General features: G+C 39.1%; 1 pseudogene across 1 annotated transcript in view; it reads left to right on the top strand.

The window, feature by feature from the left end:
* The first annotated feature begins 2,659 nt into the window (after positions 1-2,659).
* The window catches only part of LOC114257052 (prolycopene isomerase, chloroplastic-like), a 50,364-nt pseudogene continuing 35,230 nt past the window's right edge, over positions 2,660-17,793 (top strand). The window contains exons 1-3 of the transcript XR_014357143.1: positions 2,660-2,743; positions 4,633-4,715; positions 5,282-5,384. The product of XR_014357143.1 is annotated as a prolycopene isomerase, chloroplastic-like (transcript). The remainder of the gene's footprint in view (positions 2,744-4,632; positions 4,716-5,281; positions 5,385-17,793) is intronic.

Here is a 17,793-nt window from a genome sequence, read left to right as displayed (position 1 = left end):
GGACATAGATTTACGACCTTGTTTTACTTCTCACAGATGAAGTACATTAGGCATTAAGGTCCACTGCGGATCATCCCAATAATCTTGATGTGGTATTGGAATGAATTTAGTTTTCCAAACCCTCATGTATATAGGAAGCCTGTATACTGGATCAATGTACTCGAATGGATTGTCACCGCATTCAGACATAACAGCGAGCATATGAGAGCATGGATAGTGTCTTATCTCGAATTTTTCACAACTGCACGTGGGTTGATTCATGCGCACAATTTGTGTATTGGGACCTTGTCCATGGCAAAAAAATGTTTGCACCTCAAATACATGGCGGGGCCAATCAGACAATATTGATACAAACTAATCAAGTTCATGTTTTTAGGTGTAATTAACTTCATAACATAAAAAGCACAATTTAGTTTACATTACAAACTAACCTGTCGTTCGATATCAACTGGAAAGTATTTCCCCTTGTGATGCCCTCCTCGATAGTTTTTTGCATCTCTCTAGGGTATTGGAACTCATTCCGTGCATCTATTTCTGCTTGGGCTCCCATCTCGTCAAAATATTTTACGAGCCGTTGAAATGTAAACTCAACCATAGCTAAGATAGGTAAGTTCCTTGCACCTTTCGAGACACTATTGAAGCACTCTGCATCATTGTTGGTCAATACCCCTCACCGATATCCACTGTCATACGCAAGGGCCCATTCCACATGATTCATCTTGCGGACCCAATCGATGGCCTCTTGGTTAATAGCCTATATTTGTTCTAAGTAAGCATTACATTTGCGTCGTTGATGAGCACTCCCTGCTTTCCATAGAAGTTGTTTCAGCTCCTTATTTTTAAACTTTGTGTTAAAGTTACTACAAACATGTCGAAGGCAAATTATGATGATATCCAACAAATTGGAGCGAGGGATTCAGCCAATGTCGCCTCACAGCAGCTAAAATACTCTCAACTCGATCAAATATCAAAGTCACTCCTTATCGGTCCATGACAATATGTTCCCTAATAATTGAAATGAAGAACAATCAAGACTCTAAACTCTCCTTATCGACAACAGCGAATGCAAGCGGTAATACTTTGCCATTGGCAGTGACGATCATTACTACAAGCAACACACCAGTGTATTTGCTGTATAAGAATGTACCATCTATGGTTATAATAGGCCTACAATATCTGAATCCATCGATGACAGGTTTGAAAGACCAGAAAACAAAGTGGAAGACGGGCATAATAGTTGTACCTTCGGTATATCTATGCTTCCATTGAACGATGGTGCCAGGATTAGATGTTTGTAATGTATGCATGAATTTAGGCAACTGCCTATATGATTCATCCCAATCCCCGAATACCATTCTAATTGCCTTTGCCCTTGCCTATCATGCCTTCTTCTATGATATACTGCAGTTCATGGTCTTTTTGATATCTTCAATGACATTCTTAATTGGTATATAAGGTTCATTCTGCATACGACAATCAAATATGAGTTGGATTATTTGGGTGTGAACACTATAAACAAACATATATATATATATATATATATAAATAGATTTTTTATACTCACCACAACTTGTCCCAAAGATGAGAAGCAATATAACTAGAGTCAATATTAGTGTGGTCCTTGTTCATTCGGGGTATAAACAATGGTGAGGACCCATGTACTGCTTTATTTCAAAAAGACCATGTTTCGTATTAAGAGATGCACGCAACCACCAACTGTAATCGTGCTTGCAAGCAGACACCCAAAGGTCTCACTTGGAGGTTACGACCTTATACTCTCGATTATTTATTGCGTGGTACAATTTCACAGCATGTACAAGTTGCTTCTTATCGACGAAAACCATCCCTTTGTCCAACTTTGGATTTTCAACGTTTTAGATCCGGTTACGGGGAACGACATCACGGCTACTCATGTCAAAATCACCACCCATGTGAATGTTCTCACAGAAAGGGATTTCAGGTCTAGGTGAAATGGGGACATTTTCAGGGTAAACGGGGCCGTCGGCATCATCTTCTTCATCATCATCATCATCTGATCCGACCAATAAATTTTCTTTATCACACAGTTCATTTTCATCATCGTCTAGGGCGACATCAGGACCATACATCTCATTGTCAGCAATATTGTTAGCAAACTGCACATAGTTCACCATTTCCGCCATATTCCCAGCAACTTCAACTGGAGTGATATGATGGCTGAACGTGGACACAACTTTTGTGTTATTGTGAAATTCATAATCATATCCACCACATGAACTTGATTCCACACCATGGCCATCAAATGTCTGTTGTGTGTAGCCTATTGCATAACATTGATCTGATGCATACATAGGAGACCGAAACGCTGTCGTGTCAATCCCCTATGTAAGCAATGTAGTGAAGGGACGAGAATCCATCTGTGTCATATTCAGGACATTGTGTACAACCTCTTTATCAATGTACAAACAATTTGGTGGTTGGAAACTTGCACCGATATTTAATACGGTGTTCAACGGGTGTTCAACGTCTCATCGTCATTGATCAGTAATATCTTGTATTTGTTGATTGCTTGCCACTAGCGATAAGGATATCTACATTTGAAGTTCAATTGGACACTTTTGCTATAGCGATTTCGGGTTTTCCCTCTTTTGTTTATTGTATTCCGGGCTCGATTCCGTAGATGATGGTTGTTGTCGGTATTGCATTTCCGTCCTTCAGCTCTTTGAGTTTGAGTTTAGAAATGTCTTGGGCATGTCTTGGACAGGTTGGTTGAGCTTTGGTCCCTATTCTTGTTGCCCAAATTTTTGGTGATCCGCTCGAGCGGGCCTTTTTGCGCTCGAACGGAGTTTACACACTTTTAGCATTTTGTGCGTCTGCAGATATACTGCAGAGGTGTTTTCCACGCTCGAGCGGCGTTTCTTATGCTCGAGCGGGTTGCGCTCGAGCGGGTATCTTGCGCTCGAGCGAGTGTTCGAAGTCTGTAAAAATACTGGAGAAGTGTAATCTACGCTTGAGCTGGTCCCTTTGCACTCTAGTGGGTAGAGTTTTGTGTTGTGTCTTGGCGCTCGAGCGAGTATACTTGCGTTTGAGTGGGTCTAATTTTTGTGTTTGATGCTCGAGCGTCCTATTCTCCGCTCGAGCGGGTCATATGTATATCAGGTCTGGACTGTGTTATTTTAAATCACTTTTCAACTCTCTCTCTCTCTCTCTAACTTTCTAAAAACCTAATTTGAGAGCTTCTCTCACTACATTTCACCTTCTCTCTAAGGTTTGATCTAGTTTGAGTGATCTTCTTCCTTAGTTCCTTTGCAAAAAGTGTGGAGCTTGCCTTGATCTTCATTTCAATCCGAAAATCTTGAAGTTTGGAGCATTTTCGAATTTCTTCATCATCCCTTTGAGTCTCTCCATTTGAGGTAGGGATAACTACTCATTTTTATGATCTTTAACATAGATGTTGGGTATTTTGTATAGATGGTTTGATTTGGGAAGTTAGGGTTTGAGGTTTGAAATATTGAAAAGAGGGGTTTTGTTCCTTTTTAACTACATATGTGTATATGGGTCTTAAAATGAGGTTATGAATATTTATTAATGATATTTGGACCTTTGTGTCAATATTGGAAAAAATGGAGGGAAATGCCATATTTGGGTTTTATTGGGTCATTAGTGTAATCAATGACTTTCATTGTGAAATGATGAAATTGGCTTAAGATGAGATTGGATGGTGGAGTTGGATTTATTAATCGCTCACTTTTGAAATTGTTGATAATTCATCTGTTGATGCATTTATTATCTGTTTAGAAATAATTGCTTCGGGCTATCGGTGGAGGATATTCTTGATTGTTGTAGACATTGCATGATGATTAGGTAACTGAAACTAATCACGTTGAATATGTCATTGAATGTGATGGTTGGAATAATATATCAAATATGTGTATTGCTTGATCTTGTATATGATAAGTATTTATATACATTGTATTGTGTGGGAGGAGATAGGGGATGTACTCCACGGTTTGGGAGGAGATAGGGGATGGACTCCTAAGCCGGATATTATTTGGGAGGAGATAGGGGATGGACTCCACTGATACAACAAATATGTGTATCATTTGTGAAGTATGGAAGTATTGTTGATATGAGTTGTAATCTCATTTAATTGTTTGGCCAGGTCCTGAGCCATGTTTATGAATTGAAAATTGGTTAAGTAAAGGAAAGTAAAATGAAACATGGACATATTTGTCATGGAATTGAATTGTGTTGTAAGTTGGTTGACCAGTGTTAACATTTATCGAATGCTCATGTTTTAGTTATTGCTCATATTATGTTTAGCATATCTCTACTGGGCGTTGGCTCACCCTATATAGGACATCATTTTTAGGTGCAGGTGATATGCCGCCTCCAAGGTCTTAGCTTGGGAGGTTGTAGAAGTTGAAGGCTTATCTTTTGTAATTATCTTCTTGTATTACATGTATATCAAGCCAAGGGCTTATTTTGTGTAAAGAGTTAGAACTCTATTTTGTTGGACCCAAGTGTTGGCTTGGAAAGTTGTAAGCCTATAGGGCATTTACTTTTGTTGTCAACATGTAATATCTCCTGTAAGAATACTCTGATGTTGGGAATATGATATCTCGTTCTTGTATCGTGATTGTATGATTATAGGTTTGTTTTAAGGGCGTTACATTCGCCGTAACTTGCCACCTTGGACATGAACATCTCCTCCAAATTGTTAAGCGTGGTGCCAAGTTACACTCCATATATCCCTTTCGACTCAGCATCATATGACACATCTTCATCGGGATCCCGAATTATGTTTCCCCTCCAGTAGAAGATAATTGGAGCACTCTCCATATACTTGCTTCAATGAAACAAAAAAACATTAAAATATCAACAATATACTTATATTGGATTTTACTTCTAAAAGAATTATATGGATTTTAAATTACAATTACTTGTGAGTCAAGAACTTTATTTAAGTAATCAGCAATTGTAATCCAACAATCATTATTGATTTTTTAATTAAAATATGAGTTAAAATAATTATTATGTTTTGGATTTTTTAGTTTTTTAAGAAAAAAGCTTACAACACATAAACAATGTTGGTTTGTTTTGACATAACTGTCTATGGAACTCCTGTGTTCTGCTTTTTTCATTATTTATTACCATTAACATCATGCTCTTGTGCACAGTAAGTGTAAATTTTTCTTTTTCCATGTTTCTTCTTCTTTGTTTTGGTAATATTTTAGTGTTGATTTGATTTTTTAAAATTAGCCTGCTTTTATTTTTGTGTTGGTTATTTGAATTTGTTTAGGCAAACACTAGGTGGAAGGAAGTTTGGAGAGTTAAAAGACAACAGGAAATGGGGGCATGACAAGTTTGAGGAGATGACTCTCCAAGAAAGGCACTATGAAAAGGTGAGGGTTTCATTGAGCTATCTGGTTGATGAATGTGACTCATATCATAAGTGACATTTTCCTATAAAAATCAGCCCTCTCATTTTTGTCATTTTATATTTTCCAGGGTATAAGGAACTCTAGAGGTGAAATATTACTTCAAGACCACTAAATGTATAATGGTATGGAATGATATACCATAGAATGTGAAACATTACTTCAAGACCACTAAATAAGAAAGGATGGAATGCAATTATAGTTGTTAAAATATGAGTTTTGTACTATTTTGATGTTTTGAGTTTCAATTTTATCAATTTCATCTTGTAATATCTTCAAGTTCAGTCAAATGAATTGGTCTAATATCAAACAAACAGTTTAAGTTATTAACAGAATGATATTAAATTGCATATTCAGTAGGTACACATATTTTTCATTTATTTTAAGTAGGATATATATATATATATATATTCGTTTTCAAATAAAAAAATATAATAGATTTATCAAATAGTAGAAAGTTGCAATGAAATGAGAGTTGAGACAAGGAAAACACTTTTTTATTTTTATCCTGTCCCTAAAACAATTCCACTCCTAATATTTCAGAAGTACAATTATATGAAGATAATTATAGTAGACCCAATGGTTGACCCAATATTAATCACTGATCATTTAATGATGTACTGGAAAATTGGCGTCACAAAAGTAATAGTCAAACCCAAATATATCATATCAGAGCAACAAATAAGTATATATTTATATAAGGTGCAATTATTTAGACAACTTTAGTGACATTTGAGCTTGTATCTGACGCTTTGTCCTGGAATCATTGTCTCATTACGAATTTTTACTTCACTGTGACTAAAGGTTCAACAAAGACAACAATCATTGATCAGAAAATATGGAACAACTCTTAATCAATGTGGATAGGCTCTAAAATAATTCATTGTCCTCATCACTGGTGTGACCCTTCTAATTAGATATTTCAAAAATATACCGAATGAGCAAAATATATAAGAAAAATATTAAATATGTCCTTTTTTTTAATAATAAAATTATTATTGAATCCAATCAACACTATATCGAGAGGTGTTAATAAAGGATTGGACTTGTAACTAGTTCACATTGTAGAATAGATAACGTAATTTGGGCATGTGAGGTTTATTACAGGTCTCACTTTAATGATTTAAGTTGTCTATTTTATTTACTTTATGTGTCGTTCATTCATATAAAAATTAAATTGATCCGATAATTATAATCATATAATTTCATTGTGTTTGTTTTTAAAAGAAAAATAAAATTATACTAGTCATCAATTATTTTAAAAATAAATATGAATTAATTTGATTTTCTTATGAATAATATATATATATATATATGGGGGCTTACAAAATAAAAATAAAAAATTAAATCATCAAAATGAAATCTGTGGTAGAACCTATAGTCTAGATACCACTGTTCAATTTAGACACGATGAAAAATTTATCACACTAATTGAGAATTTTCTTATATATAATTTTAAAGTGTAAGACAAATTGTATTTTTTCCCAATTAACAAATACCCAATATTTTTTCCCAATTTACCCAATTAACAATGATCATATAGAATCAATGTATTGGTGTAAACAATAATTATGGGTTGATTAAATCAATGCATTAATTAGACATAAGATATTATTCAAATTTAGCTGGTGTTTGATAAAAATGAAAATTAAATACTGAAAATTAATAGTTAAAACTGAAAAATTAGTAGTTAAAATTATTTAAAATTTATTATTAAATACTGAAAATTAGTAGTTAAGATTATTTAAATTTATTATTTTCAAATTGTAGTTAAAATTATTTTGGTATGTTGTTTTTAAGCCAAATTATGATAATACCAAATTTTTAAAATAATACTTTTTTTCTTTCTTGTTGTGTTTTACTTTTTAGTGTAAAAGATGTTTATTGTTGGAGTAATATTGTCAAGTTATGTCATTTTGATTATATTTTGCATGAAAAATTATGTGTAATGAAAAATGTATAACCTTTTTAAATGTAACACCCTCAAAATGATACATAAAACTCATCACTTTAGACATGTATTGATATAAAAGAAACCAACCATTTATTCATCAGAGTAATTCTTACAACTGTATTACATGTTAACAACAAAAGCAAATGCCCTATGCGCTTACAGCTTTCCAAGTCAACACATGGTTACACAAAAGAAGAGTACTAACTCTATACAAAATAAGCCCTTGGCTTGATATACATGTAATACAAAAAAAAAAAAAAAACAAAAAAAAGAGTCTTCAACTCTCATCATCATCCAAGCTACGTCCTTGGAGGTGGCATATTGCCTGTACCTGAAAATAATGTCCCATAAAGGGTGAGCCAACGCTCAGTAGAGATATGCTAAACACAGTATGAGCAATAACTAAGACATCAACAATTGATAAATGTTCAATTTCCATAAATCAATTCATTACCCAATTCCATTTCATGACCACTATGTTCATGTTTCAATTCAGTTTCCATTTCTTATCAATTTCACAATTTACATCAACGACTCAGAACCTGGCCAACCACTTATATGAGACAGTGACTCATATTAAACGTTTACCATTTTACAATAGATAAACATACTAGTTGTATCAACATCTCAACAGATAAGCATACAACTTGTATCCACATTTCAACAGATATGCATATTAGCTATATCAACACTTCCAAAGATAAGCATATGAGCTGTATCAACACTTCCATAGATAAGCATACAAGCTATATCAACACGTTAACTGACAAGCATCTGAGCTGTATCAGTGGAGTCCATCCCCTATCTCCTCCCAAACAACATCCGGTTTAGAGGTCCATCCCCTATCTTCCCCTAAACCGAGGAATACATCCCCTATCTCCTCCCACACACACAACGTATATACACATAGGTCATATACACAATCAATCAATACATAACGTTAATGTATTCTATCAACCGTCATACTCTATGACATATCCAATTGATTAGTTTTAGTTTGCCTAATCATCATGCATTGTCTACAACAATCAAAACTATCCTCCACCGGTAGCCCAAGCAATTATTTCTAAACAGATAATAAAAGCTCCAACAGATAAAATATCAATGTTTTCAAAAGTGAGCGATTTATAAATCCAACTCCACTATTCTACTATATAATGAGCCAATTTCATTATTTCCAACTCAATTCCATATAACCATAATTTTCCCAAATTAATCATACCAATTAATTTATACAATCAATTAGGGTTTTCTACCCCATTTCCCAATATTGACCCAATGGTCTATATATCAACAACCAATAACAATATCATTATTTTGAAACCCACAATACACATTTTAGAATCAAAATAACAAAACCCTCTTTTAACATTTTGAAACCCTAAGTCCCAAAATTACCCAACTTCAACACTTTATCAAAATAACCAAAAATTTATGTCAAAAACCATAAGAGTAAGTAGGAATCCCTACCTCAAAAGATGACACCCAAAGAAGAAGATGTTGAAAACGAAGTTGCTCCAAATCACAAGTTTCTCAGATCAAAATGTAGCCCTCGACGATCAACCCAACTTTTACAAAGGCCAAAGGGAAGGGAAGCACTTTAACTAGATCAAACCCTAGAGAGAAGGGAGTTTCTAGAGAGAGAGGCTCTCAAATGGCGTTTTGGAAAAGTAAGAGAGAGAGAGAAAGTGCAGAAAATGATTCAAAAATGCCCAGCTGCCCTCTATTATATGACATTCCCGCTCGAGCGGAAAACACAACGCTCGAGCGTCAAGAACAAAAAACTAGGTCCGCTCGAGCGCAAGAAGGCCCGCTCGAGCTCCAAGACACAAGAATAAAGTACATCCGCTCGAGCGCGAAAACCAATCCGCTCAAGCGTAGATTTCCCCCTCCTAGAACTTACACCAAAAATGTACTACCCGCTCGAGCTCCAACAAGCCCGCTCGAGCTCGACCCGCTCGAGCGCAGGAAATTCGCTCAAGCGTAGAAATCCCACCTGCAGGAGTTTTGCAGACAACGAAAATACTGGGAGTGTGCAATCTCCGCTCGAGCGCAAGAAGACCTGCTCGAGCGGACCTCCTAAAAACTGGGCAACAAGGAATTGAAACCAAAGTCTAACCAACCTGTAACAACTCTGCCCAATACATCCAAAACTCAATCAAGTTGAATTAAAGGATGACAACAAGGTATATAACCACCAACATCAGGGAACCAAAGTCCGGAAAACAATAAATGCAGAAAGGTAAAACCGGAATCACTATAACCTTCCCCCCTTAAAGAATTTCGTCCGCGAAATTAAATACAAGTTTTTCAAAAACAAGTTTTCTCCATTCCCAACAATATTACAACATAATGTTAAACAATCCGACCCGTTACCGGTCAATCCCATCTCTTTTCAAGAGGCATATCACATTATACATAACAACCTGCATTACCAACATGCATTCTTTTGAAATTTACCAATTTCACCTCATTTTCCACAATTCCACAATACATGCAGGACTAACATCATGCTTGCATTTCCACAATATACTTAACATACACAATGTTAACAAAAACTTCCATTTCAAGGCAAGTTCTACAACCTTTCCATAAACCAAAACATTTACAATGTTTTACAACTTAAGACATATATAATGTTCTTAAAGTTCAATATTATTACAAAATTTCATTATATGATTACACATCAACAAACATGTCCGGATATTTCTCGCGGACTTCTAACTCACGTTCCCAAGTGGCTTGCTCCACTCCATGGTGTTTCCACAAAACCTTTACCAAAGGAATGGTCTTGCCTCGCAAGACTTGATCCCTCCTATCCAAGACTCGAACCGGTCTCTCCTCATACGAGGCATCCTCATCTACCTCTAAGTCGGTCCAGTCTAACACATGGGACGGATCCGGCTCATACTTCCGAAGCATACTCACATGAAACACGTCATGCACTCCGGACAACTACGGTGGTAAAGCTAAACGATAAGCAACCTCCCCAATCCTCTCAAGGATCTCAAAGGGACCGATAAACCGAGGGGATAACTTCCCACTCTTCCTAAACCTCATCAAACCTCGCCTAGGTGATATTTTCAAGAAGACATGATCACCTACCTCAAATGCCAAAGGCCTCCTCCTACGGTCGGCATAACTCTTTTGGTGACTCTGGGCTGTAACAAGCCTCCTACGGATAAGCTCAACTTTCTCCGTCGTCTCCCTAACCAACTTCGGACCCAACAAAGGTGCATCACCCACCTCGGCCCAACACACTGAAGACCTACACGGTCGGCCATACAAGGCCTCAAACGGTGCCATACCGATGCTAGACTAACAACTGTTGTTGTAGGCAAACTCTACCAAGGGCAAGTGCCTCTCCCACGTCCCACTAAAGTCAAGGACACAACCTCGAAGCATATCCTAAAGGATCTGAATAGTACGCTCGGACTGCCCGTCAGTCTGAGGATGATAAACCGTGCTAAAGGTCAACTTAGTGCCCAAGGCACTCTGCAAACTCTACCACAACCTAGCAGTAAAACGAGAATCTCTATCTGAGACGATCGTCACTGGGACCCTGTGCAATCTCACTATGTCCCGAATATACAAGTCGGCGAGATGATCTACCGAATCTCTCACGCGCATAGGAATGAAGTGCGCCGACTTAGTCAACCGGTCTACAACCACCCAAATAGCATCATTACCCCGCTGAGTCCTCGGAAGACCTATAACGAAGTCCATAGTGACATGCTCCCACTTCCACTCGGCAATAGGCAAGGGTTGTAACAAACCCGTTGGCCTCTGATGCTCGGCCTTCACTTGTTGACAAGTAAGGCACCTTGATACGAAAACAGCCACATCTCTCTTCATACCCCGCCACCAAAACTGGCGACCCAAATCCCGATACATCTTAGTGCCTCCCGGATGCACCGTAAGGCGTGAATGATGGAGTTCTCGGAGTACTTCCTCTCGGCAAGACTCTGGTACAAACAAACGGTCTCGGTATCTCACACTCAGGTCGGGATACACCGTCAAACCCTTCTCAACCTTCCCACTGGAGATCTTCTCTCGGAGGGATTCTACCTCAAGGTCACCTCTCTGTGCCTCTAACACTCGGGTCACAAGTGTAGGCTACGCAACAACAGAAAACAAGGCCGCAGCCTCAACAGATTCGCCCAGAAGCAAATCAAACTCGCCAAGTGCACCCAACATCTCCTATTCCCGGATGGCTATACAAGCTACACCACTAATGGGTTTCCTACTAAGGGCATCGGCCACAACACTGGCCTTTCTCGGGTGATAGTGCAACTCAAAATCATAGTCCTCAATGAACTCCATCTATTTCATCTGCCTCAAATTCAAGTCTCTCTGTGTAAACAGATACCTCAAACTCTTGTGATCCGAGAACACCTCGAACCTCTCACCATAAAGGTAGTGCCTCCAAATCTTCAAGGCGAAGATCACTGCTGCTAACTCTAGGTCGTGTGTAGGGTAATTCTTCTCGTGTATTTTCAACTAACATGAGCCATAAGCTACCAATTTCCCCTATTGCATCAACACACAACCCAAACCCTCTCATGAGGCATCACAATAAACCGCATAACCCAACCCTCTCTCCGGAATAATCAAAACCGGAGTGGTGATCAATCTAACTTTTAACTCCTGGAACGACTTTTCGCAAGTCTTCCACACAAACTTGACCCCTTTCCGCGTCAATCTAGTCAATGGCGAAGCTAGCCTGGAGAAATCTTTCACAAACCGACGGTAATACCCAGCTAATCCCAGAAAACTGCGGATCTCAAACACACTCTTAGGCTGTGCACAATCTTGCACTACCTCTACCTTGGATGTATCAACAGACACCCCTTCTCCGGATACCACATGGCCTAAGAATTTGACCTCTCTTAGCCAGAACTCACACTTCCCAAAGTTGGCATACAGCCTATGGGCTCTAAGCAATTCAAGCACCACTCTCAAGTGTTCCTCGTGCTCCTCCTCAAAAGGCAAATAGATAAGAATGTCGTTCACGAAAATGACCACAAATCGATCTAAGAATTCCCGAAAGATCCGGTTTATCAAGTCCATAAAGACTGCTGGTGCACTGGTAAGCCCGATTGGCATCACCAGAAACTCATAATGGCCATACCGTGTACGGAATGCCGTCTTAGGAATATCCTCCTTCCTGACCCTCAATTGGTGGTTACCCGATCTCAAGTCTATCTTAGAGAAACAACGGGAGCCCTTCAACTGGTCAAACAAATCATCTATACGGGGCATAGGGTACTTATTCTTAACCGTAGCCCGATTCAACTTTCGGTAGTCGATATACAATCTCAAGGCACCATCTTTCTTTTTAACAAAGAGGGCCGGTGCTCTCCACGGTGAAACACTAGGGCGAACAAAACCCTTATCTAGCAATTCCTGGAGCTGAATCTTCAACTCACTCAACTCGGCTAGGGCAAAACGATAAGGTGCCATAGAAATCGGCGCTGTGTCGGGCACTAAATCAATAAAGAACTCTATCTCTTGATGAGGTGGCAAACTGACGAGATCCTCGGGAAAAACATTCGAATACTCACAAACCACCCTCGGCAATACAATTTGGATCTCATCACACTCACCACTCATAAAGCTAGCAAGTAGACCACTAAGCTTATTCCGCCCTCGCGGATCATACATCGGTGGCAACACACTACCAACCCGATCCCCCAAGAAATGGAAACACTCCCCGCTCAAGGTACATATTGTGACCCTCTGGCGGTAGCAATCGATAACAGCCCGGTATGATGATAGCCAGTCCATACCCAAAATAACATCAAAACCCTTCATGGGCATGACAACAAAAGGAAAAGGAAGCCTATGGTCGGCGACCTCTATATCACAACCTCTACATCCGTGTTTCAAAATCAATTCACCCCTAACAGGTGATACAACACAAATAGGAGATGCTAACTGTGCCAACTCCAACTCCAACACAGATGTGAATGCAGCAGATACAAAAGAATGAGATGCACCCGTATCAATCAAAACACTAGCAACCGAGTTACAAAACAGAAAGGTACCTCTCACTACTGATGGAGCCAGTACTAGGTCCTGCGCGGTAACAACATACATGCGCCTTGTAGGCCCCTGATCCACCTGCTCACCTCTAGGAGCAAAAGACTACTACACTGACTGGGATGACGAAGCTTCCGGATTGGCCCTCGAGGCCTGCACAGACTAAGCTGGCTGGTAACTCTGACTCTGCCTAGAACCAGACGCTCCTGAAGTGGCACTCAACTGTGGGCAATACCTCTTCAGGTGCCCAGGCTGACCACACTAATAGTAAGAGAAAGGCTGGCCCCTGCCCCAACTCTGGCCTTGAGGTCTAGCTGAAGAAGAAGCAGCTCGCTGACCCCCTCCCTTCTGCGAGCAAACCGAAGACTTTTGACCCAGCTGGCCACACGTAAAACAAGTCAAGCCTCCCTGATTACCTCTCCCTGAGACTGTTGAGGGTTAGAACCCCTCTGTCTCCTGCCGTCACCCTGACCATCTTGGCTTCTCTTGGAGCCTCTCTGCCCTTCATCCTACTCCTGCATCATGATCTCCATATGACCTGCAGCATCAACCAAACGTCTATAATCTCGAATAAAGGACCCTCCAACCCTCAACTTGAGTCCCCGCCTCAACTTCTGCTTAAACTCTAAGCAACGGTGTTCCTCGAACGCCACAAGTTCAGGTGCAAACCTGGACAGACTAGTAAAAGTAGCCTCAAACTCGGCCACTGACAAACCCTGCTATTTAAGTTGGCAAAACTGCTCCCTCAGCTTCTCCCTAGCAGCTGAAGATAAAAATTTCTCCTGGAAAGCATTAACAAACGCCTCCCATGCACCACCAACACTGCCCTTCTCGTACTTCCACCACTGACTCGCATCTCCCTTTAGTTGGAAGGATGCCAAGGTCACCTTTAAGGCCCCGTCCTCGATTCCAAGCATCTCGAACATCTTCTCCATCTGTTCCAACCACTCGTCAGCCTTAAGTGGCTCCTTCGGATCCCCAACAAACTCGTCCGGATTGGACCGGAAGAATTCCCTCTTCAAGAAGGAAGGCCCTGCCTCAGCTGCGTGGGCCTGTTCCTGATTTCCTGCTCTGAGAATACCCAAAGCTCCTGCTATCTCTCGAGCCAAGGCACTTATAGCCTTCTGAACCGCTGGCTCGGCCACATTGGCCTGACCAACTCCCTCCTGCTGTGCCGGCATATCATCCGATAAAGGCATCTCTTGCCTACCACGCCTACCACGTCCTCGTCCTGACATCCTAATAAAGGTAACCAAGACCATTAGCACATTCACAAATGTGCCGAAACTATAACACTCACGTCCTAATGCATGGACAACTGTAATTCACTCCACATAAGCACATAATCACATAAGCAATTACGAATTTCATTTCCGGATAATGATAGTCCCGAGGCGTTAATAGAGTTCCGGTTAGAAACAGCATTGATCAAGTGCTTTTCCAACAAGACTCCCAGAAACCCAAAGATCTAATCAACATCCTAGAAACTACATTCCATGCCCACATAGTCACATAAACATGTTATCATATAAGCACACAACACTACATCTAAGTCTCTATCAAACGAGACAAACCCATTGTGATCCTAATCACTTCCCACGTACCCAAAGTATTCGAACCCGATAGCTTTGATACCAAGTTGTAACGCCCTCAAAATGATATATAAAACCTATCACTTTAGACATGCATTGATATAAAAGAAACCAACCATTTATTCATTAGAGTAATTCTTACAACTGTATTACATGTTAACAACAAAAGCAAATGCCCTATGCGCTTACAACTTTCCAAGTCAACACCTGGTTACACAAAAGAAGAGTACTAATTCTATACAAAATAAGCCCTTTGCTTGATATACATGTAATACAAACAAAATAAACAAAAAAAGAGTCTTCAACTCTCATCATCATCCAAGCTACGTCCTTGGAGGTGGCATATTGCCTGTATCTGAAAACAATATCCCATAAAGGGTGAGCCAATGCCCAGTAGAGATATGCTAAACACAGTATGAGCAATAACTAAGACATTAGCAATTGATAAATGTTCAATTTCCATAAATCAATTCATTACCCAATTCCATTTCATGACCACTATGTTCATGTTTCATTTCAGTTTCCATTTCTTATCAATTTCACAATTTACATCAACGGCTCAGAACCTGGCCAACCACTTATATGAGACACTGACTCATATTAAACGTTTCCCATTTTACAATAAATAAACATACTAGTTGTATCAACATCTTAACAGATAAGCATACAAGCTGTATCCATATTTCAACAGATATACATATTAGCTATATCAACACTTCCAAAGATAAGCATATGAGCTGTATCAACACTTCCATAGATAAGCATACAAGCTATATCAACACGTTAACTGACAAGCATATGAGCTGTATCAGTGGAGTCCATCTCCTATCTCCTCCCAAACAACATCCGGTTTAGAGGTCCATCCCCTATCTTTCCCTAAACCGTGGAATACATCCCTTATCTCCTCCCACACACACAACGTATATACACATAGGTCATATACACAATCAATCAATACATAACGTTAATGTATTCTATCAACCGTCATACTCTATGACATATCCAATTGATTAGTTTTAGTTTGTCTAATTATCATGCATTGTCTACAACAATCAAAACTATCCTCCACCGGTAGCCCAAGCAATTATTTCTAAACAGATAATAAAAGCTCCAACAGATAAAATATCAATGTTTTCAAAAGTGAGCGATTTATAAATCCAACTCCACTATTCTACTATATAATGAGCCAATTTCATTATTTCCAACTCAATTCCATATAACCACAATTTTCCCAAATTAATCATACCAATTAATTTATACAACCAATTAGGGTTTTCTACCCCATTTCCCAATATTGACCCAATGGTCTATATATCAACAACCAACAACAATATCATTATTTTAAAACCCACAATACACATTTTAGAATCAAAATAACAAAACCCTCTTTTAACATTTTGAAACCCTAAGTCCCAAAATTATCCAACTTCAACACTTTATCAAAATAATCAAAAATCTATGTCAAAAACCATAAGAGTGAGTAGGAATCCCTACCTCAAAAGATGACACCCAAAGAAGAAGATGTCAAAAATGAAGTTGCTCCAAATCACAAGTTTCTCGGATCAAAATGTAGCCCTCGACGATCAACCCAACTTTTACAAAGGCCAAAGGGAAGGGAAGCACTCTAACTAGATCAAACCCTAGAGAGAAGGGAGTTTCTAGAGAGAGGGGCTCTCAAATGGCGTTTTGGAAAAGTATGAGAGAGAGAGAAAGTGCAGAAAATGATTCAAAAATGCCCAGCTGCCCTCTGTTATACGACATTCTCGCTCGAGCAGAAAACACAACGCTCGAGCGTCAAGAACAAAAAACTAGGTCCACTCGAGCGCAAGAAGGCCCGCTCGAGCTCCAAGACACAAGAATAATGTACATCCGCTCGAACGCGAAAACCAGTCCGCTCGATCGTAGATTTCCCCCTCCTAGAACTTACACCAAAAATGTACTACCCACTCAAGCTCCAACAAGCCCGCTCGAGCGCAGGAAATCCGCTCGAGCGTAGAAATCACACCTGCAGGAGTTTTGCAGACAACGAAAATACTGGGAGTGTGCAATCTCCGCTCGAGCGCAAGAAGACCCGCTCGAGCGGACCTCCTAAAAACTGGGCAACAAGGAATTGAAACCAAAGTCTAACCAACCTGTAACAACTCTGCCCAATACATCCTAAAACTCAATCAAGCGGAATTAAAGGATGACAACAAGGTATACAACCACCAACATCAGGGAACAAAAGTCCGGAAAACAATAAATGCAGAAAGGTAAAACCGGAATCGCTATATTAAACATCTTAACAAATGACCTAAAAACACACATTAATAAAACTCGTAAAGAAATTCTATTTCGTTTCTTTCCCTAACAAATTCTAACCGCTCTTTCTTTTATATGCTCTTTAGGGAGGAAAGGGTGGTATTTTGACATTCCTTCCCCCTCTATTTTTTCTCCTGTTGTTTCTATCACCATACTAGCCACTATCACTCCTGTTGCCTCCATCATTGGCTTACCACTAAGGAAACTTTTAGATCTTGACTCAGATCTAATTCATAATCCAGATTCGATATTGTTAAACGTGTTGTTATACGCTAAGCAACCATCTCAGATCCAAAATATTTTATTTTGTAACGCAGATGCAGAAATTAAAGTATCAAAGCTATCAGTTATGACAATGACCAGATCATTAAGGTGATTGGTATTATTTATTTGGTGGTGATCGTTTTGTTTTTTGTTTTTTATTTTTATTTTGTGTTGCAATAATCTCTCTCTCTGTAGAGGTTTCATCTCTACATGGAGTTTT

The sequence above is a fragment of the Camellia sinensis genome, chromosome 2 (genome assembly GCF_055761805.1).
Source record: "Camellia sinensis isolate YWXY chromosome 2, ASM5576180v1, whole genome shotgun sequence".
Taxonomy (NCBI): Eukaryota; Viridiplantae; Streptophyta; class Magnoliopsida; order Ericales; family Theaceae; genus Camellia; species Camellia sinensis.
This window is presented reverse-complemented; position numbering and strand designations above follow the sequence as displayed.